Genomic DNA, 23,312 nt, shown 5'->3' with positions numbered 1-23,312 from the left:
GCGTCACAAGCCCCCAATATTAAAAATGTAAATCCCAAGCCCAAGGGTGCCTGAAATGCAGGTCGTACAATTTGAGGAGAGAATGCATAAAGAGATAACGAGACTTGTATTCAGACCACATCGGCTGCCTGATTATCTCCTTGCCTTCTGCCTGTTCTGCTGGCTTACAATAGGAGAGTGTTGGGAGAGAGGAGCAGGAGGGCCCGTGGTTGAAAAGGATCACCTTGGCAAGTGGGCTGAAGCTGACTGTGTGCCACGGAGGTTAGGAAAACAGAAGGTTAAAACCTGCTATGGTAGTGCGAGGCAAGTAGGTGAGGGAGAAGCAGCATAAAGGAGTCGTGGCACAGTTTTTGTACCTTATGATTCTAGGGCTTGGTGTGGGGCTTTAAATCAGTGGTTCCCAACAGAGGGTGTGACAGGAGTCTCTTGGAGCCTCTTAGAGAAGCAGGATACGTTTTCTTATTCTCACAAGGGGTCGTGGCCTCAGCTTGGACCGCAACGTTCAGAAGGAGGGATTCAGGGTGTCATGAGCAGCATAGGAATCCTACTCCAGATGTGTGGTTCACAACTCGTAGGCAAACATGAGCCAGAGTGCAAGGTTTTTGTTGGAGCCTGGACCTACTTGCCACGCGATGCTACAGACAGCTGAAGCTATGCATCTTTATTAGTACAATTATAGCCCACGTTGTTCCTCTGAAGATCTGCTTGAACTGAAATGCCAGATCTGGAATCTCTCAGGCCTTGGGCTTTGGTCCAAGTGAGGCAACACGGGCTGTTTTGATAATGCCAGCTCATTTTAGTGCCTTCAAGGCAAGATGAGGAGGGTGAATGCCAGAAGAGCTGGTTCTAGCGCTAGGAAAATCGTGTACTTACTCATCACAGGCTACCTGCAGTTAGTGTCAAAGGTAACAGATTGTTTATATGGCTTTTAATGTGGTTACTGTGTAATTGCACTAGTTAATAGTAGCAATCTGATGCTAGAGAATGAGAGACAATATTGCAAACTCCAGAACACAGCCTCCAACACCAGGCTGCCCTGCTATGAAAGAACCTTGGAACGCTGAAGCAAGATTTTTAATGACTGTAGGTGTTTCTTCATTATATTAAGCAGACATGTTGCTGCAAGACAGGCCTGCCTTTGATTCATGGTAAAGAGATTGTGGTTAGAATCAAATGAAAATTCATATGAAAGTGAATCTAAATAAGGATAATTGAAGAGATTCATGGTTCATTTGTGTTTATACTCATCATACCTATTGTCTGGAGGAAAAACACTTATTTAAAGCTGAATGACAGATTATGATTTACTAACTTTGCGTTGTGACATCACTTTGTTGTCTGTTCCATAATAATAATAAAAAAAAGGTTAATCCTGAAGTAATTTTTGCAAAATACCATTATAGAGTTATAAATGTCATTAAAGAATAGACCGAGGTAGTGCCTTGCAACCTCAATGTCTGGATTAAAAAAAATTACCTAGAATGGAAGTGTTCTAGTCAGATGAAACACCTTGGCACCATCTTTTCCACTGCTGTTAAGAAGTAAGCCCTTGTTTATTTTACACCTATTTTCCACTTGTTTTAAACTCTTACCAAGAGCTTTTATTTCTTCTTTAACTTTAAAACATTTACTTTTCCAGTAACTCAGAGATCTGCAGCCTTTCCTGTTAGAAAAGGATTTCCAGTTCTGCTGGGCAATCAGAGCATCGTAGTGGCAGAAGCTATAGAGGAAAAGGAAGCTGATACCTGAGTGCATGAAACTTAACTGATGAGACTCTATTGGGCTGTAGTAATTTTGAAAAAAAAATTTTTTTGCAGAGTTGGTAGTAACACCATTTCTAGGAGCATCATTTTTGCTTCTCTTGGACATAGATCAGCTCCTACTCCATGTTAAACACACTGCTTTAAAGCTAACCAGTCTGGGATTTTCATTGCTTGAACCGTATACTTTCCTCTCTAAAGTCATTCTGCACAGTGTGCCTCAAAATACTTTCACCATGCCAGGAATTGAAGAAGGGAGTTTGATTAGATGCTTGAAGAAGTTTGTTGGAGATACTCCCATCTTGTCTCCCCAGTGTGATGATGGCATGACAAAGCTTTGAGTGACAGATCAAGTAGTTGATGATCTCCTTTTATATCTTATAGTCTGTTTCTTTGCTGAAAGTGCCTCTCTTTTAGAAACATTTGGAATGTGCACGCTGCTGACAACTGAAGTCATTCTATATTCTGGCCACTAGAGAGAGCAAGTGGCCAAGGCAATGCTTTCCTTGAGCACTGCAAACCGTTTCCTGAGTTGAAAAGAGCGCGGCCATCCCCCACGCCTTGCCTCACTCTATCAAATGCCATTTGATGCTCTGTCCATTTGTACGTCTTTTTTTTCTTTCTGTTTTTAGCGTGGAGGTTTCACTCCAAATTATTAAATCTTCCTATTTCACCGACCTAAGCTGAACAATACACACCAGTACACATTTTCACCTTTGATGGAGCAGCAGATTTCATTTGTTGCAATACTTTCATGAGTGGAGGAGCTCACATTAGATCTTAGCTGTTTTGATTGAGAGATGTAAGGATTTTGGTATTGGTTTGCCAAGTTTCTAAATTCTAGAAAGAATGTCTGCATTACTATTAGTGTTAAAGTAACAGAAAGTTTTTCACAGGTTTCTGTGGCAGTTGCACTTGCTCGTATTATTACGTGTATTATAAGCTTCTGTCATCATACTGAATACTGCAAAGGGGTAAAGGGGACCCCTTCCAGTAGGGGGTAATGTGCTTCAGAGGTGGATATTCTTGTACTTACTGACAGGCTCCTAACCAAGGAGCTGAAGAGATGGAGTGAGAAGTTTAAGGAAACCCTTCTCTCAACAAAACCTTAACCCATATTTTAATATCCAGCTGACATCTCTTCTTACTACAGTGATCACAATTCACAAATTATTTACCCTAGCAAATAACCAGGCAGGCATGTTCAGAATGGCTGTAGTGCCACACAAGAGAGGCTGTGAAACAAAGAAGCTTGCTGGTGTCTGAGATCCTGTCTCAAAATTGTAATTGCTAAGGGAAAGTGATTCTCTACTTCATAAAATGTTATGTACTGCAAAGTGAGTGACTCATCAATATGGGGATATTACCACTAACTCGTAATGCAACTCTCCCCTCTAAGGGCAGAAAAGTTGGGGCCTGATTCTGTTGCCATTAGAAATTATGGGAGTTTTGTAGATGATTTCAATAGAGACTGGATCAGACCTCGGTTATTTTTTATGTGTGAAATGTCCTATGCATTCAGGGCGTATGCCATTACAGAGACTTATGTTTGTAATAAGAGACACATTGCTTTGGATATAAATACAGCTCTGAGTATTGAATACAAAAAAAATATTTAAACACATTGAGCCGAAGTTGTTCCTGTTGCAACTCTGGAAACTTAGTAGAACTACAGCAGGGATAGGTTTGACTTGGTAGGGTAGAAGAGTGTTATAAGTAATTGGTAATGAATTAAGTTTTTAATTGTCTAATCTAACCCCCTTTCCCCCAAATTTACAGATAGCAAACACGAGCATTTATAAAAGAAGCCACTCTAGCTGCTGGTCTAACTGTGACTAACACCGTGTGATCTGAGAGCAAATTCCTTACAGGTCCTCACACATGGGGAACCTGAAGCTCAGCTATTAAGTATGTGCATGTGCTTTAGGAGGCTTTTCTGGCACGTGCTTTGCAGCATCACACTTTACAACTTCCATTCCTGCAGTCCCTGAGCAGCTCTGTTTGCCCCCACATGTACTCTTTGAAGTCCTGTGGTTCTCATTGTGCAAGTGAGGAATTTAAGACAAAGAAGCCTGAGGATGAGGTTCCCCTCTAGAGATATGTATCCAGGGAAGGAAAGCTGCAATGTTTATGTGTCACACAGCTCATGATCCAATGTGCAGGAAAGGCAAGGCATGGAGGTGCAGTAGAATTCAGATCGGCTGAATGTGGTCTGTATCACTCCAACAGGTTGCTGAGACAACAGGGAGATCCATTCTGCCTGCTATTTTCACACTCTAGAGCACAGCCCTTCCCAGCCCAACAGAGAAATGGTCTCAATCCTCTTAGCCTACTACCTGTGTAGCCCACAGGTTTCATAACATAGGTGAGTCTCTGTTCAGCTACTTCAACTCAGAACAGACCTCAGCATTGTCAGATGGGAGGGATTATTTTAAAAGCCATTTGCCTATTGCCACATTTACAGAAATGACAAATCTTCACTCATTTGGGTCACGAGAATTAGGACGCAGAGGGAGGCTCTGAAATTTTAACAAAGCTCCGTGGGGTTTGGATAGAACATCAGTTTTGTTAAGCTGCTGTCCTCTCTCCCTGGAGGAGGAGGATGTTATGTCTCCATCCAGATATTGGCACATCCCTGTTTTTTATGCCAGCTATACCAGGGTAACAAAGTTTTAGTCAAGCGTGATGAGACATGACAGGACACACTTTATTGAATAATAATGCCTGCCTAAGTGCATTTTCCATCTGCATTTAAATGCCACGCATATGAAGTAAAGCAGAAATTCCAGAACACGTTTTTATTATGTATACAACGATGGATGCCTCATTACTGCCTACATGTTGTGCAAATTAAGGAACAAGAAATAAAAGTATAATTATTCAAAATATACTGTAGAGAAATCCGTCCTCAGTGAAACTTTCTATTTTAACTTTATATTTGGAAGGAATCTTTTTCTTAGCATTTTCCCTTGTTGCTGTATTTTTAAAGCATTATATTATTTAAGATGGATCTTTATACACCAGAAGTCTTTAGGAACCTGCAGGAGACGAAAGCCTGTAGCAGCCCTTCCGATGCTGACAGTTTAAACCTAAGAAGCTCTGACATTACTGGGAATCCTTTTGAAGTGGCTGCAGCTTGAGGAAAATCCAGCTGTCCCAGGAAAGGAGACTTTTCAATTAAACAACATCTTCCCTTCGATCAAAGATAGATTTTTAAAGACTTTTAAATTGGCTTTACACTGTTGGTATTAAGCGAGGACTGGATTTCACCTCTTGCCTTTCAGGGCTGGAGAGCCGAGCCCCACTTGGGCTGTATGCCAGATGGTTAGCAGACTGGAACCAGAGGGCTGGGTTATTTCTTTTAAAGAAGGAAAAGGAATTGGCAGCAGGAGCGAGCTTATTAAATTGTCTCGGTCTGCTTTTATTAATGCGTTTGCAGAATCGGCAGGTAGGTTCACAACTGTGAGAATGTCACCAGCAAAACAGCCTGCTTCTAGCACGGGCTCACTGATGGCATTCCCAAGCTCTTGGCTGAGCTTAATGCTTCCTTCTTCCTGCCAGGTAAAGGGGCCCTCTTATTTACTGACCCGAAATTTGGTTTCTGTCTCCAAGCTTACTTTTAGCTCTGTGTGTGTTTTACTGTGTTGCAAAGCTATTAACGTTTCTACTGCAGGCAGCTGAGCCAAGTCCTCTCTTATGCATCCGCTGTCTACTAAGGAACTATTTAAAAAGAGGTAGGGCACCTACCTTTCTGTGTCTGCCTTGATGTTGTGTATGTCAGTGTCACCATGGAGGGTGTTAAGGTTGTGTTTCTTCTTCCTTGTAACTGAAGGATGGAAAGGTTCTCCACACTCCTTACCCCCTGTTTTGCTTATGCCCATTTACCTCCTTCATTTGTGTCTGTGACAACTCCAGATTACAGTTCCCTTCAGGCTTCTGAAGGAGGAAATACCAAGAGTCATTTTCTCTTCAATACTCTCTGTTCTGAAAGAAAGAGTCCATTTGTGGTGTCCAGCCAGAAAGGGAGAGCATGAGAGAAACATGGATTCCCCTACAGCTTAGCAATCTGAAATTAATACTCATCTCTTTTCTTTGCATTCTCTTCTCTCAACTCTCTGAGGTAGCTTGAAGTTATTTGACTTCCAACGGTCTATGTGATGTTTTAGCTATTAGCTGTTGAACTAGACATGCACGTAGAAAGGTGTTTCCTGCCGTGCAATAGCAGAACAGGCTTCTGCTTCCCTCCCACCTTGCAAAATTATAAATCTAGGAGGAGTTTTCTATCACCTTACAGGCCAGTATATCATCTTCCTTTCCAGACAGCGACAGAACCCGCTGACTCTTTTCTACATTTCAGTCTGGCTTCTGGCTCTTTTAGTTTGCACGGAAGTTCAGTGAGTAATTTGTTCAGATTCTGAATTCTATCTCTTAAGCTGAGACTTCAGTCTTTCACATATGTGTTGGCAAGAAAGTTTGTCAGAAGACTTGGCAGCTCAGAGGAAATGTGCTATATGCCATGCACTTCAGTAAACTGGATCTACTGAAAAATCTAGAGTCTGAAGAGGGGAAAAAAAGAAAGCTAAGGTGAATTTCTCTGCTTGAGGGAGATCAGTACCTCAGTTTTGTACCAGATCTCATTTTGCACCAGTGGAAAAGAGCTGGCAGCACTGCTGTGTGCCCAGGGTATGTCAGCAGTGGAACAGCACAGTCTGCAATGCTCTTGCAGAGAATAAGAACATGCTGCATTAAGAACACACATTAATCCCTGTTTTACCTTGGCAGCATGCTTTGCCCGTGCACAGTTGCTGATGATATTTATTACATCTGACTGCACTTCATTGAGCAGAGGGCTTCACACTGATCCACTTCCCCTACACACTTTCTCCCATTCTGTGCCTTGATGATCCCATGGGTTTGAAGCTCATCTGTGGAGGTAATTTTATTTCTAGTGGGTTGCTTGTTGGATCCTGTCAACTACAAATTGCTCTACTGAAGGTGCAGAAATAGAAATCCTTACCTGCTAGTTGTGGCAGTGAGCTCTTTTCCTCTCTGAGTCTCAAGACAATCATTTGCAGTGATTTTTCCCAAAACACGGTGGGTATTTTCTATGCTTTTTTCTCTGTGCACTTTTTTTTTTTTTTTTTTTTTTTTTTCTGGTGCCAGCTGATTTGGACCATGTATTACAACCCGATGCACTGGTAGCAATGATGCTTGCTGGCTATGGTGGAATAGGTCAGAACAAAGTGAGGATAGAGACAGGGAAACCATTACCAGGCCAGAAGGGTTAATACTTTAAACAGAGCTTCCACTCCACAGTTCTGCTTATGCTGTGCCCCAAGTGTATCTGATCTTAGGAAAAAATGAAAAACAAAGAGGGAGAGAGAGAAAGAAAGGAGGGAAAGAAAAAAGAAAGAAACTGCAATCTACTTGTCTATATTTCTTTGGGCTGACTTTCATCGGAGATGGAAACCAGTGCAGCTGATGCATGAAAGCCAGTTTGCTCAGCTCACATGGAGGAGTGAGTGGCACAAGGCTCCCATGAGCATGGAGGAATCCAGAAGAAATGTGTTTGCTTATAGCCAATATACACAAATCAAGAGCCATCCCTGGGGGTTTGCAGCACTCCATGAAGTGTCTGACACACCAAATGCATGTGCTAGAAATCCCCAGACTTTTGTTCTCGTGGCTAATGCTGACAGCAGAGCTGGCAATGCAGCTGGTATTTGTCTTACACATACAGAAGTGTGAGAAGGTACAGAAAGAAGACTCCACCGAGGAGGAAAAAAAAGAAAAAAAAAAGGCTTTGGAAAAAAGTTAGGGTCGTTCTTGTGTTAGATATTAAAAAGGCAAAGTAAAATACCTTCCATTAGGCTTACTGATCAGAGCATATTCTTTTTTTGTAGGCTGTTGTGGTAAGTAGGCATAATGTAAAAGTACTCAAAAAAGAAGTAAAAAGAAAAAAAATGTCTGAGAGCCTTATATTGCTTTCGGGTAGTTGTGCTGGTCTTCCTTCAAACAGGTCTGCTCTGAAGTGGGCTTTGATGCTTTTCAGTTCTAAGGTAATGGAGGCCCATCTGATCTGGGTGCTAAGGCCTGGAAACACATTCATAGCTAAAAATGGCTGCTTATTGCAAAGGGACCAACACCAGCCCTTGCAGTGGGAGCACTGCTCACATAATACTGTTGCTGTCATGTCCAAGGCTTTGCAAGCAGCTGCGAGAGCTGAAAACAATCCAGATGTTTTTTTCCCAGCATTATAACTCTGCCTGCAAAAGGGATCACATGCATTGTCCCTAATCCGTTAAAGGTAAAACCAGATGGGGTGCTTTAAACTGAGATTGTTAACCTATGATCAAATGATTGTTAACCAGTGTCAAACAGTGATTGATTACCAGGTTTGCGAATGATAGCTGAAAAGGAGTCAAACTTCTCTGAAAGCATGTGAGGGGGTCACTGTCAGCAGGGTGATGACACCACCTGAGGGGACACAGAAAATACCTTAAGGAATGAGGCAGTTTCCAGTTCATGTTTTTCTTCTTTCCTGGCCAGGAGATTTTCATGGCTGTTTCTAACCAGGAACTCCTTGGATGGCACAGACCAGTTAGACTGGAAACTTGCCTTGACAAAGCGTTTTTGGGTTTGAAGCATGGCTGAATTGAGATAGCTGTTGAGCAGGGAGGCTGAATGCACATGTGCACATGCTGAGGATGAGGATTGGATGCAAGGTGAGTCTGGCAGAAGATATGAGAAACTGGATGTTGAAGGAAAGAGAGAAGGAGGAGGTGAATACAGTTGTTTCAAGCTCACAGTGGAATGGGAATGCAAGGCTGAAGCAGGCTGTAGTAGTTAGTGGAAGCCAAATGAACTAACTATCCTAAAGCTAAGCAGCTTTGCTGAATGCAGATCTGAGGAGAGTTTACATGATGAGCCTTTTGGCCAGTAGATGTATAGGCATGGGTTGCACTTCAGACAGATGAATAAGAGACATTGGGTGATTAGAATGTCCCCAGGTGGTACCGTCAGCTCAGGAAGAGAGCGCTCACTGCAGACATGATAGGATTTGTGCTGTCATGAAAAACCTGCTGAGCCCTGCCTTCCCAACCCAGGAAGCATGTTCCCAATCTCACGTGAAGCATGTTGGAAGAATGTAACAGTGCTAACCTGACTGTAACAGGCATAGGCCCAGGTCACAGAGCGATCAAGTAACCAGCCCAAGACTGCACAGGAAATTTGTGCAGATGAGGAAATAAATGCTGATCTCCAGAACTTCAATTCCAAGCGCTAACTAGCTCTCATCCATCCTGGACAGCTGCCTTGTATTGGGATTTCCTGTGCAAGGCAGGGAGAATTTAATCGATTAATGTTGGTCCTTTGATAACTAGAGCAGTCAAAGAATGAAAGGTTCCCAGAGGAACAGATGGTAAAGTTTCAATTTACTTTTTAGAGCCATAGATTTGCCTGTTAGATGTGTAAGGTCTTGGAGGTACCACTAGGAGTTACAAAACCTAAGCTAGCCATGGAGCTTGCTCTTGTGCAGCAGTCACTGTGCTGTTCTTGTGCCCAGTGAAGTCTTCCAGTCTGCTAAGAGAAACACACCGTTGGTTTATGTTTTACATCTAAAGTGAGAAATCAATTTAAAAGATGAAAAATTAGGTATTTGAATGGACTCATTATCGAAAGAAAGGGATGCAAGCACCAGAACATTTACAGCAAGGTCAATAAAACTGCAGAATCAGTTGAAGTTCATTGCGCTCTAAATAACTTACAGGTATTTCAGATCACCTGCAAATCCACAGATCCACAAGCCCTGCCTCATGCATTTGAAGCGCAGTATTTGGGCACTCAAATCCTGTCCTCAGTTGGTACAGATTGCAACATCTTGTGGTTTGGTGTCTGCTGTCCCTGCAGTGAGCACTGCAACTCCCAGTTACTTGAACCAGGGAGCCAGTTCTGGATCTTGAAAAGCTGAGTCTAAAAGTCTCTTCGTAACAAGCTGACAGGTCTCCCTTAAGCCCAGCTTGAGGTAAGAAGCAGCAGAATCCCAGCACTTCTGTCCTTCACTATCTGTATCCATACAACTATACCAGAAGAGGGAGACTTTGGAACGTGCTCACAGCCTCAGTGGTCTCAGCTTAAATGAGCTAGAGGAAGGCTAATAGGTCTAGGCAACCTTTGTGTCCACAGCCCTGCCACTGTTTGAGAGTGGCAAATGTATTCACAGGGGGTAATACCAGTGTAGGGAACCTGAACTCTGGAGACAGTGGCAGATCTTTGTTCCAGGCTTCTACTCCAGAAAATGAGAATTCTCACCCGTTCATCAGAGAAATTGGTCTTCCTCTATTGCTTGTAGAAGTTATCCAGACAGCTTAGAATTCCTGGTCTTTCCAGATGCTCCAGCCTGCCCTCCTTTCCTAAAAACTGAATAATAGCTAGAAAGATCAGCAAGTTTAGGAAGCGAAGCCTTGTTTTACAGGGCAAAATCATGGTATCTCACTCTCTCGAAAACTAACTAGCAGCCAGTGCAACTTGTAGCAGGAGAATCATTTTCTTGAGAGCTTGTCTGTAACAATAGTGTGTTGCACTCTGCTCCCATTTCCAAGTGGGTTTAAGTGTAGCCTGGGGTTGATGCGTGCTCCATACGCATGCAGCAAGCTTATACAGACGTGACAGAGGCAGGAATAATGGCAATGAGGCTCATAGCTGGTGAAACAGTTACAGTTTTTCAGCCATGCATAATAAGGAAGAAAAGGGAATCCATGTTAACAGGCTTGGAATACTTGGAGTCATCAGAGCCCCAAGCTGCAATGCATAAAGTGGAAGGAAAATGAAGATACAGCCCTTGCTGTATTTCTTAATATGCTTTCCTTCAACTAACCATCCAGTCTGTGTGCTGGAAGAGTTATTTCTTTTAAAAGAAGTTCACCATGGATTAGTGGGAGGGAGGAGTGTTTTTCTGCTCTCTACACTCCAGTCATCCAGTGGGATGTCTTAGGGCCCTGTCCTGGACGTAGGTGTTATCCATACAAGTGCCTCCAGAAGGCTGGACAACAGCTTTCTGTGAGGATGGCCCTTTCCCCTTGATCTCTTACTGTTCTCTTCTGCTTGTGAAAGTGCAGAACTATATTGGAACCTTCTGAAAAGCTTGACACTTTTCCTTACCCATGCGCTTGATCTACAGACCATCTGCATGTCCTTACAAATGGGTATCATGTGGATCAGTATCCAAGGATCAGCTCTGAATCAAATTCCTTTAGATCCCAGCCTGTGCTGCTTGGGTAAATATGGAAATACTAAGAAGGGTGATTCTTAGATGCACTAAAAATGGAGGAAGGTAATGTACGAGTATGAAATATTTTTAGAAAGCACTGTTCTCATGACTTTTATCCTTTCCTTGTTGTATAATGGAGTTTGTGGTTACTTATTCAGCCTTCACTGCAGTTTTTGCTTTGGGAATGTAATCACCTATTAAGGCAATTTATTGCCTTGTATACTTCTCTGCCAAGAACATTATCCCTTAAATAGAGGCTTTGTAATAATTTGTAACCTCTAATTTCCAGAACTTCATTGTTAATTTCCGCAGTTTCTACCTTACAAGTATAGGAACTCCAAGCTCTCATCGAGTCTCTAGATTATTCCAGCTTAATGGCAGTAAATCCAATATTCTCTTCTTGGAGATTTTAGTCTTCTAAAGGGTAGGATCCTGTCTTTTAAAAGGCAGCTCCCTTGTTTGGTGCCATCTGAGGTGCACTGCCGGGAACATTAGAGTTTGCTGTAGAGCCAAACTGATCCCACTGCATGTGTGCTAGCATCCTGGGACCAGGTCTCCTTCACAGTACCTGGTTACAGGAAGATCTGTGGGGTTGAGGATTTTTTTAGGCATCCTGTAGCAGAACAGAAGTGAGACAACTCAGCAAGTATTTATGTAGAGACCAAAGGACAACCTGAGAAGTCCTGACATCTGTGTGTATTGGGGAGGCTGAGCCTCTGCAGTGGCAAATCCTTTGCCTTTTTCTATTACTGTTCCTCAACTTATTTTTGCATCAGTGTTGGATAAAGGTAGATAAAGGTAGATAGAGAGTCTTTGTTGCAGAGCTGTTCTTCATGTTACGGAGGAAATGCAACACAACTTCATGTAGCTTTGTCCCTGTGATCATTTTACCCCAGAATTCATTTATTTATTATCATTTTCATGGCAGATCCATAAAGGATTCTGGTCCAATGCTGTCACCAGCTGTAACATGTGAATGACTGTTTTCCTGAATTACTCACAGTAGGCTGTTCCTTTCATATCTAATATTGTCAAAAAAGTGTCTGCTTTGTCTGTTCTGAGGAACCCCAGTGATGAGGTGGGTGATACGCCTGTAGGATCCCCAAGACTTCCATTGACTTTCTGCAGTGTTTTGATATTTGAGCTGTGGCAAGAGAAATGTTTTTGTCACAGCAGATAGCTTGCATGAATATCTTGGGATGCAGTCACTCTCTCCGTGGAGGAAGGATGAAAGGGGTGGTTGGTCTTTTGACAAAAATCAAGTGTCGTTTATTGCCTTATAAAAACACAAAGCTTCAATAACATGGGGAGAAAATTTGCTAGTCCATTCCTGAGATAACCTGGGCAGGAGTGACATCTCCCGTTAGTAAGATTTTTAACCCCTTATTGTTCCTGAGACTTCCTTGGTTGCAGTTTAGCACTCCTAGGGGAGTTCTTGTGAGTTCTGCTCAGATCCCAGGTCCTCATTCTTGCCTTATTTGCTCTACTTTATGAAACAATGGATTCTCCTGACATGAGATGTTAGCTCCTTGCTGGCTGAAAAAGAAATTCATCTGCTGGATACTGTCACATTTCCCATCACGATGAGAGCAAATGGGCAGAAACAGCTGGTGTTGGCAGAGAGTGGGACTAACATTATTTCTTTTTCTGCTGCTTTCTCTTACTTTGTTTTACAGACGCCATTTGGTGGTCTCATTCTCTCCTGGGCTGGCCTTGCTTCAGCAGGTGGGCTTCTGGCTTGTACGTAGTGCGTGCAGATTGTAAATCATTTGGAGATCCTTCTTTGTGAAAGGCGTTTTATGACACAAGCCAGGGGTTCTCCAAGCTGTGGTGTGCATATCACAAGAAATTTCAAAGTCACCTGTACAGAGCAATGCCTGCCATTAGTAAGTCTGTTACTTACTGCCACTGATGGTCATGGCAAGCAGCAAGCACCATACATCTCCCATGAAAATCCCTGGAAAGAACAAAGCCCCACACTAGAATCTTTCTGTAAGCCACTGATGTTTTCCCTAGCTCTCTGTTCAGTTAAACACAGTAGGAAATGAAAAACATGGTGTAATCATTTGTTTCTTTTGTGCATCTCTCCAGGATCTGTGTTCTTTCCAACTGCTCAAAAGTTTGATTTTGTCACAGTTGTCTATGTTGGTTAAAGCAGTCAAAGTTCTGTCTTTCTTTTAAGTAGCACAGTCTACTGATCCAGGGCAAATGCATGGATGGAGATGAGGTTAGTTTGGCTCATTTTTTTCCAGTGAGATTATAATTTGTTTCTCTAAGTCATCAGTTATTAATCTTCCTAAAAAGTATTCCTTCTACTGTGCAAAAAGGAAAAATAAAGCAGAGCACAAATATGCTGGATCATAGCAAAACTCGTTGGAAATAATTCTCTTTTAAATAAGTTGCACATGTGTTTCCCTGTTTAGTATTCACAATGTATGGCAGAGACGCTTTCAGAAATGAACTGATTTTAAAAAGAGATAGATTTACACACACTACAATGAAAGCAGTCACTGGCAGTATTGTATACCATATCAAATCAGTGACTGTTGTTACATATTTGAAGTTAATTTGACACTGAAGTAAACAAATCAAAGTGTGTTTATAGAATAATTAGGCCATATTCTCAGCATTGTGGCTACAAAAATTTTGTCACTGCTATTGAAGTACGCTGTGGTTTTATTTGGTTTGTTTACAGAATTCCCTAGCAACAGAAGGAAAACCATCAGAATTACATAAGTATCATTGTAATGGTAAAATCCATCTTTGCATAACAGCCACAGACCAGCTATATAAATCATAACCAGTGCTGTTGCTTGGTTTCATATCCATGATTCTGAAAGCATAAGCAGATATATTTTGGAGTTTGAAACAGTTTGGAAAAAAAAAAAAAATCAAAGATTTGATCCAGCTAAAAATAATGTAAATAAATATAAAAATATAGAACAGCAGTAGGCTGAAGCTTTCTGTCAATATTACATGTACTAACTACAAAATAGAAACACAATACACCATTAATGCACAGGCATGTTATTACTACATACAATTTCTGATGTGATGCTTTGTGATATTATTGTGTGGTTTTGTATCCTTCAAGAACAAGTGAGTGTAGAAACAGATCAAACAAATACTAATGTGAAGCTCCTTTTACATCCATTCTTCTCCTGAAAATGTTTATGTAACTCTACCTGAAGAAGTGATACAGAGCTTAGACTATCCCGAAGACGAAAATGGACTTTTTAGGTTTTTAAGTTAGGTGAAGAGAGCACCCATTCTTTTCATTCTTTTATTTTTGTGATATCGTATGTCGCTTTTGTTGCCCCTTTTGAATGCAAGGCAGCTGCTTTTGGTTATTTTGGGCTTAATCCTGAAAAACGCATGGTTTAGTTCAGTACAATTTGGGAGTGCTTGGCTTTTCTTAGAAATAGTTCTCAGAATTATAAAGCATTCTTCTTCCTCTTCTCAGGTTTGTGCATTAAAATAACAGTGAATGCAAATCTGTTCCTGGCTGTACAGGGAGAGAAGCTGCGGAGAGGAATGGCAGTAACAAAAAGAGGTAGAAGAGTAAAGAATTGGAGCTGAACTCCCAGCCTTTTTGAAACCATTTTGCCACTAAGTTCAGTGGATGAACATCCTCTCCTCTCCTCCCAAGCTTGGGAATATCTGCTTATCTTTACTGTGTCCTTTGAGCTCTTCACAATACTTTCTTTCCCCTTTATTTCAATGAAGAGATACTTCCAGTAAATATTTGCTGGTGGGAGTTATTCCCCCAAGATGACCTTGTTCTCCAGTAAGTAACTTTAGCACCACGGTTTTTGAGTTCCTTGTGTGAAAAAATGTTCTGATGTGTTTTTTTTTTTTATGCACGAGTGGAGAAACTTTAGTTGTAATCCAAATCTTCTTGGTCAGTTGCTGGAATGGACTGCCTGGGAGGTGATGGGGCCGTCGGCCCTGGAGGTATTCCAGGAACACTTAGTTGTTGTACTGAGGGACATGGTTTAGTGTGAAATATAGCTGGTAGGTGGATGGTTGAACTGGATGATCTTTGAGGTCTTTTCCAACCTTGGTGACTCTATGGTTCTCCAGGTGATCTTTACCTCTCGCTGTACCTGCCTTCTGTGAGTTCTTCATTCTGAGACTTTGTTTATTTCCGCACTGGATTTTATTCTCCACCAAACAATGTGGACTTCCTGCAGGCAGCTAAGAATCTCTCCCATTCAGCATCCTTCTCATGATTGAGTCTGAACTCCAGATGTGCCTGCGTGCAGTAGTGGGTGCAAAGCCACTGTTTTGGCATTACAGGTCTGATTCTCATTTATCGCTAAGCTTGTTCTCAAATATAGTCAGATGGGGATGCAGACTTCCAGCAGATCAGTTTTGTTTTCAAGTTTCTCCCATCTGAATTCCTGGTAATAGAGCATCTGGAGCCCTTGCTAGGAGTTTTGGAAAGCACATATTATGCAGTCTTCTCATGGAGGTGGCAAGTTTCTAGAGTTACGGAGTGAAGACAGTAACTAACAAGTGACATAGCTGTCTCTTAACCCTTTCCCATTTTGGAAAAGAGACGCTATAAAAACAGAACTGAAATATCCTGTGTTGTTTACTTTTTTTATCAAGATTATATAAAGAAATCAATATCTAATTTTTCTATTACATTTTAGCACCGCATCTTCCTAGCCCTTCGGAATCATATCCTATTGATTCTACCTTTAATGACTTTGAAATTTTCAGTGATTTGTTTGTGGAGAATACTGTGCCCGATATAGATTTCCCCGTGTTAGTTTAAACGCTGATAGTATACTTGGTGAATTAATGAAATAAAAATAGCTTTGTCAATAAGCAAAAGTGAAGCCACTTCCAACGTTTGTTCTGTAACCACTGCTTTCTGCAACTGCTGCCTACACAAAATTAGTTGGTGGGATTAAAGAATATATTCCTCTTTTATCCCATGTTTGAGTACTTGATCACAGAGGCATAGTTTAATCCAAACATCAATAGCACCTCATCAATTCAGTCAGATGCAGCTGTCAAAGTGGACTTTTGGTTTGTTTAGAGCTTTGCGATTTATCCTTTTTTAAGGTCATAGAATATTTTCTTTGATTTTTGATGCTGAAATCTTTCTTAATCTTCTAAACTTGAGAAACATCTGTTAAGATTTAATGGGGTGACTTTTGTCTTAAAATTGGAGTTCGTCTTGCAAATCTTTGGTTTTGAAAAATGGGCAAAAAGCACAAACACATATTCCTTAACAGTTATAAGCCCTGCTTGGTCAGCAGGCGATTAAACTAGTTAAAATGGAGCAGCAGGCAGTGAAGTTGTATTTAAGCGGAGTGTCAGTATGTAACTTCAATTGTGTTTTGTTTCACATTGGCATTAGCCATTTCCCTTTACCTTATCACTTAGCTGAGGATCTGAGTGGCAGATCTGTGAACGCTTCCAAATAACGAGGCAGAGTGATGCAATGGAGTGATGCAGATTCAGAGAGAAATTCAATCCGCATTCTTAAGCTTTGAGGGCTCGGAGTCCTTTGGGTGAATGTAGTAGTTAATATGTTCATAGGTAAATGGCATCTAAAAATATATGCCCCTAAAAACATACAGACAGCTGTCACGTCTACTGCCTGAATATATTAGTCATTATCCTCATTAACAGATGCAAAATCATCCCTGTTTTCATAATGTAAGCATTTCATACCAGGTAATTTGTAGTAATTTTTAATGGGGCTAGATTCCTTGGCTCCCATGTGTGTTGATGTTTTGAAGCAGAATTCAGCTGAGAATTGCAAGATCAGGTCCAGGCATCCTATCCTACCTGTGCCACCTTTAACTTTCTCATTGCTACAGCCTAAGATCGCTTTTCCTAGGAATCTAGCACATGGAATTTTTAAAAAAGAATAGCATTGCCTCATCAGCTTTTTTTTTTGTAGCCAGTAGCCCTGCATGTCTGATATATCTGATGTGAGTTCTTTTCTTCTGCCTCCTTCACTGCCATTTCAGTGGCAGTGCCACCTGGACGAAAAGCACAGGATATAGCTTTCTGCATGTAAACAATCCTTTTATTTATTAATTTTATTTCTGGCTTACAAAGAACGTGTTGTTGTGTAATTGCAGAGACAGCACTGGCACAACTTGTAAACTTGTGTGAGGTACTGCAGAGCTGCCATTTGTAAGTACTAAGAGCCAAGTACAGCATGAAAAGCACAAGGCCTACCAAACATCTTGCCACATCCTCCTACTTCTGATGAAGTTTTCAATCAGCATCTTGCAGAGGCCCAGCCTGTGGTCCTATTTTCATGCACTATGCATAGCTTAATTCCCCGGAGGAGGCTGGAAATGCAGAGGAAAAAGCCTTCTTGAGTCCTTGTGACCATAGGAATGTCTCAAAGCAGACGTCCATCTGTGAGCTCTCAAAAAAACTGAACAAGGTCTTGGGGGACATTCTGCTCATCATGAATGGAGGGGCCTGTTTCTCAAAGTTCAGGGTGGAACCACAACTAGGTTCCTCCGTGTTATGCCAGCATGATCCAGGCCCTTTGCTAGACAGTGTACATAGTGGAAAAAAGACTTGTGGAAGATGCATTTACCTCTCCCTCCTTGTCTCATTTCCTCTGCTAAGAGATCCAGTAGGAACAGATAAGCTGATTTATGGCTAATGTATACACAGCTGCAGTGAAAGCCTTGAAGCAAAATTGGAATAACACAGCTACAGGGATGAAAGTGCCAAGGAAGATACGATAGGCAAGGATGAGAAGTTACATTTGTGATGTGTAGTGCAGCTGCCACTATGAAAATTAGCTTAATTCTCAGTAATGGAGCAACCAAAACTAGACCTTCACCCCATTGCACTGGCACTAGGCTCACATGTGTGATGAGCAATGTTTATCACTGTGTATGCTCTTTTAAGAAGGGAGGAGGGAGTAGGAATCTCTCTGACTGTCTTTAAGGATCCAATCATAGCTGGTTCCCTCGTGTCCCATATAAATGTTGGAGGGGGAGAACGTGTCCTCCACAGGACAATTCAAAGCACCCTCCCTCCTCTCCTGCCTGGAACTGGGCTCTGAAGAAGATGACTTCTTACCCTTAGTTCAGCATGGTGCTGACCTGTGTTCTGGGGCATGGAAAATGATTTTGGCACACTGGGCTCTCCCTGCATGCTGGGTAGTATGCTCACTGCACTCACAGAAGGAGCCTTTTGGAGAGGGGCTGCTGCAGGGAGCAGTACGGCTCGGCGATGCGTTTGTCAGCGCTCTCCCTGTAGCACTGCAGTAAAAGGACGAGATGTTGTGAATTTCATACATAAAAGGAAAAGTATCACATTTTCCCCAAATTCTTCAGGAAATTACTCTCATATACAACCCCAGAATTTGGCTGCGTTACAGAGACAGAGTGTCATTTGCATGCCATTACCAGGCTGTAAAAGTCTCGTGGTGACTGCCTACTATACATTTGCAATCTTTTGGGATCCTATGAGGGTCAGCCCTGAGGTCAGGTTTGTTTAGTCTGTTCCATAACGGTGTAAAGTGGACTTGAATGTGTACTCTGCTCAAATAATACACAATCTGATTGATACTTAAACATCAGTAAGTGTTGTATATATGTTGCAGTTTCTAATGTTCTGGGCAGAGGGGAACCATGTATTTGTTAACAAATTGTTTTTACAAACAACCGGATGTGGCTTTAAAAAGTGAGTAAAATAGGGAACGAAACACACCTTCCAAATTATGAGAAGAAAATCTTCATTTTTTCTTTCTTTAAGAACACTTTCTTAATTTTTTTTTTTTTTTAAATCCCCTCTGACCCTCCCCGTGTTTGGAATTCTTCCTTATGTTTACTTTTAATTCACTCACCATCCATTCACTGATTGCCTCACAGTTCAAAAGCCAGGTTCCTTACCTTGCATTGTTCAAAGATGGCTTAATTAAAAATAGATCACGTCTTCTGTGCAGTGCTTAATAAGCATTGTGCTGATTGGCCTCAGAGAGGCCTCGATGATATTTCAGCCCTTTGCGAATCTTTCAAAAGGAATAATAAAAAGAAAGGGAGGAGAAAAAAAGAATGTAAAGTCTTTTTCATTCTTAATATGTCATGATCTGCAAGTCAAGAATTATTACTCAACACAAGCTTAAGAGAATAAAGAGACAGTAGAGAATAAGTCAATACGTGAAGGACTTTGCTTTGTCTTTGTTTTTAGAGTACTGTAATAATGTAATCTGTTATAAAGACCAGCCTAAAGTATTTTTCTACTGCTTTTCTTTCAACACAACTTTCGTGATGAAAATGTAAATAAAAGGTGACATAAAATTATACAGCTTGGCCCTAAGCTGGTTGAGGCCAAAGCTTCTTTCTGACCTTTTTTATGGCTTCACCGATGAGCTATTATTTTTTCTCCTTTTAAAATTGTCACACGCATGAGCTCAGTGAGGTCTTGCTCATCTTTTGTTCTTTGCCCATCTCTGGATCAATAATACATCTATGATACAATTTCTTATTTGATTCCTTTCCGCATTAAAATGTTTGTTTTGCTTTACTTAGGGAAGAAATTTTTACCAGAGAGCAAACAAGAGAGCATGACTCTTCAGTTCTGGATTAAACCAGGTTGATAGAAACGAGAAGAAAATGCAGGCTGTTTGTCCCTCCATTCCAGTAGCTCACGAGGGCTCCAAACTCCGCAACACTGTGATACTCACAGTTCCTCGCCCACTTGTGGGTGGGTTTTGTCAGCTCAGAAACATGGGCAGCAACATCTCTAACAATATTTTTAAGTAGCAAATGTTAGTAGCATAACATCAAGTGTACTACAGCCTAACAGAGTTACCAAGCATGCTTTTAGAAGTGCTGTTCAGAGCAACACCGGAGGAAACAATATTTCCCCTACTGTGAGCAGTTACCAGTAGCACTGCTTATAGCAGTCAGCTGAGCATGATTCTTCTGTGGATGGAGAAGGGAACCCAGTGCAATGCTGTTTATGCTGCCCCTGGTCAGTCCCAGCTGCCCTTGCAAGGGACAAAAGCCTTCAGGAGCAGCAGTCCTTCTTTTGAAGCAGAGTCTGGGGCGATGCCTTGTGGAGGTCTGTGCCTCTGACTCAGCATCACTTTGGTTTTGGATTTGGAGTACCTCAGGTGTTTCTGGGCTGCGCGTTGTCTGCAATGTAGTTGTGTTCCCTGGTAGAGACGCTGATAACAGAATTACATGGATTGGAGATCACTGATTCCAACCCCTCTAACTGATTAGATGATGAGCAGAACCACAGCCCAGGCCTGGCTTGAGAAAAGCTGAGATCGCGCATTAATTCTCTTGTCCCCCTGCAGCTCCTTATTCTCCCCACAATCTAAAACCTTTGTCACCTAAACGATCATAGCTCCCTTTCACCTACCCTAGCCAGATTTAGCTCCAGTTAGCACAGCCTCTATTTGGCAGTCTTTGTGTCTGTTTTTGCTTTTCTGCCTCTTTCTGGATGCAGTGCTTTTGTAGCCTTTGTTCCTCCTAGGATTTGGCTCAGCATGGAAAGACTGCATTTGACTCTGAGCTGACAAATTCTGACTTTTCAGTAACTTCAGTAACTTTCAAAACATTCCTGCAGAGAGAGACAACATGAGGAGTCCCCTTGCCAAAATGTAATCATGCAGAAAATGCAAACTTGAGCTCACCATGTAGAATATTTTATAATGTGGTCACATGAGACCAAAGGGTGGAGAAACCAGAAAATGAACAGTCATTGCAACAAACTCGAGATTGTTGCAATTTGATTCACGTAAGGGAATTGTGTTAGCTTTTTGGCTGTGGTCTTGATGTTCTATTTGGAAATGTATGATGTCATTGTACCATGCAAATCACAGCAAAAGGCCACTTGTATTTATGTTGGCTAAAGGTTTAACCAAGTGTACATGGCAGGCTTAATTTATTGCTACTTTGACTTTGTTTAGTCACAGAAGGGCTTTATTTATGCTGGTAAATTCAAATAGTGGCTAACAGTGACCACACAGCTAAAGAAATGGCAAGAGTCATGATCACTAAATCACTTTGTTGCTGAGTTCCCTTAATTAAGGGAGGGAGGGAAATTGAATCCCTGGATATTCAATGGAGAATAGGGTGGTAAAAGAGTGATTGATTGGGATATCAGTTGCTTTCCTTAGAAAACTAGATTTCTATATTCCAGTATGGCAAAACAAGAATGAAAATAAAACTCAAGAGCCAGTTAAAGTGCTGAATTAATTGAAGGCATATTAAAAAGTTTTATAGGCTCTCTATAAAGTAAAATAAATAGCTAGAAAGTTATATTCTTTATGCAAACATTTTTCATTACAGTACGTGTCGGTCCCTTAGTGAGAGCTCATTAACTTTTTAAAAATTACCTTTAATGGGCTACTCATTATCATCACCATCAAATGCTTCACTTGTCCGACATTCTAGCATTTAGTGCAGATTAAAGCCAAAATTACCCTCTAGATACAGGGCATATTCAGCTACGCAGGAAAAAAAATCATTCAGTGAAGTCATGGCTTATAAACAGTGAAAATTAGGAATGCTGAAAGCAGCCTTTTTTTAAAGCTCAGAAATGTGTCTTAATGTGGTAGCTGTGGTTTTGAGCAATAAAAAAAATGAAAAGGTTCCTCTTGTTAAAGTCCCTCACTGAAAAGATATTTGGTTAAACATGATTGTGAAACAGGCACTCAGAAGCCTGGTCTCCAGGGCTTGGGCATATCCTTGTTTGGCTGCTGTTTAGCTAAGGCTTGCCCAAGTTATTTCTTCCTTTGCCTGAACTAAAACTTGTTGGTAACTGGAACTGCTGTCAAAGATTGGAAGCCTTTCCATTAAAGCTGCTTTAGAGATAGAATGTTACTCATCCTGCACGAACTGTGCTGGATCTAAAAACTGCTGTATGCGGGAGCAGAAACAGCAACCAGAGTCAGGCTTTGAGCTTGTTGAAATTGGCTGAAGCTTCTCAGTTTCAGTGGAAGTGTACTCATTTACACCAGCAGGGAAATTGGCGTCCACTCTTTTTTTTTTTTTTTCTTCTTTTTCTAGTGGTGGTGGTGGGGAAGAGTGGAAACTACAAAGCATCAGTTAGGAATTATAGACATCCTGGCATATTCTGATTTACTGGGGGCTGCAGTACTCAAATGTGCTGCTGAGATGAATAGGAGGTTTCATCGAGGTTGCATTAGCAAGGTAATCCCAAAGGCATGTCTGTGATGGCAACTTCACTTACTCCTCTGAGGAGTAAAGCAACATATAAACAAGGCTAAGTCTTTAGCTGGATGAACCTTATTAACTCTGAGGAAGCTGGCTGATTCATGTGAGCCACAGCTTTGGACCTCAGATCATCTTTCTTCTTCCTAGGCTTATCTGTGACGCAAGCATTTTGCATGTGTTACCAATATCCAAAGATGCTCCTGGGCCGTGGTATCAATGAGACAAAGAAAATTACTCCACCTGCATGCAAATTAGGTTCTTATTTTTAGAGGTGCTGTGGTGCATCCTGTGGGCTCCTGAGCTGAGCTGCTTTTAGAGTTGACTCAGGCAGGTCTACCTGCGCTCCCACAACTACAATGTAGAAATATGCTCAAAACATCTAAAGATATCTTACTGCTGACAGAGATCTGGCAATGACTCCTCACATCTTCTACCTCTCTTTTGTACTCATTGTACCTCCTGTGTGACAGTGGTGGCAACTTTGGGCTGCCCCAACATTGGTATGCAAAGAAGAGGTGGTGGAAGACCTACAATTTCTTGCTTCCCTGTTATTCTAGCTGCAAATGCTAATGATGTCAACAAGAGCAGAACTCTGAGACATTCTCCAGCCATTACTTCCTTTCAGGCAAGTGCTTATTTGGTAATACATAGGCCAGCTGGATAATTTTCGAAAAGCAGACCAACGTGTAATTTTTATCACACTTGTGCATTCTCTTGCTGCTGTATCTTTGCTGTACTTGGAAATGAAGACAGTGTAATTACCTAACAATTATCTTGTCAACTTGTAGCAGAATGTGAAATTCGAATTTGGGTAAGGAATGAGAGTGCATTTAAAGCTGTGGTCTTGTGATGTGGCATTTATTTTCCATGCTAATTTTGGGGATGGGTAATGAGGTAGACGTGTGTGGCTAAGCTAAACGGCCCAGGGCACCCTGATGGGCATCAAAGCAAGTGGAATTCTGTGTGGCTGTTCAGAACACGAGGGACCAGTCAGCCATTTAAAACCTCCATGTACTTAGTCATGCTGTAGGAATAGGGACAAATGTCCTACATGACATTGCTGGGTGTATACCTGGTGCCTAGGAATGAAGTTGC

The 23,312-nt window shown here is 41.5% G+C and overlaps 1 long non-coding RNA gene across 2 annotated transcripts in view; it reads left to right on the top strand.

Moving 5' to 3' along the window:
- The first annotated feature begins 5,115 nt into the window (after positions 1–5,115).
- LOC146544854 (uncharacterized) overlaps positions 5,116–23,312 on the top strand; it is a 312,668-nt gene continuing 294,471 nt past the window's right edge. For both annotated transcript variants that reach the window (XR_014881834.1, XR_014881835.1), the window contains exon 1: positions 5,116–5,321. This is a non-coding gene — a long non-coding RNA (uncharacterized LOC146544854). The remainder of the gene's footprint in view (positions 5,322–23,312) is intronic.

Source organism: Meleagris gallopavo, chromosome 2 (assembly GCF_905368555.1).
Source record: "Meleagris gallopavo chromosome 2, MGAL_WU_HG_1.1, whole genome shotgun sequence".
NCBI lineage: Eukaryota > Metazoa > Chordata > Aves > Galliformes > Phasianidae > Meleagris > Meleagris gallopavo.
This window is presented reverse-complemented; position numbering and strand designations above follow the sequence as displayed.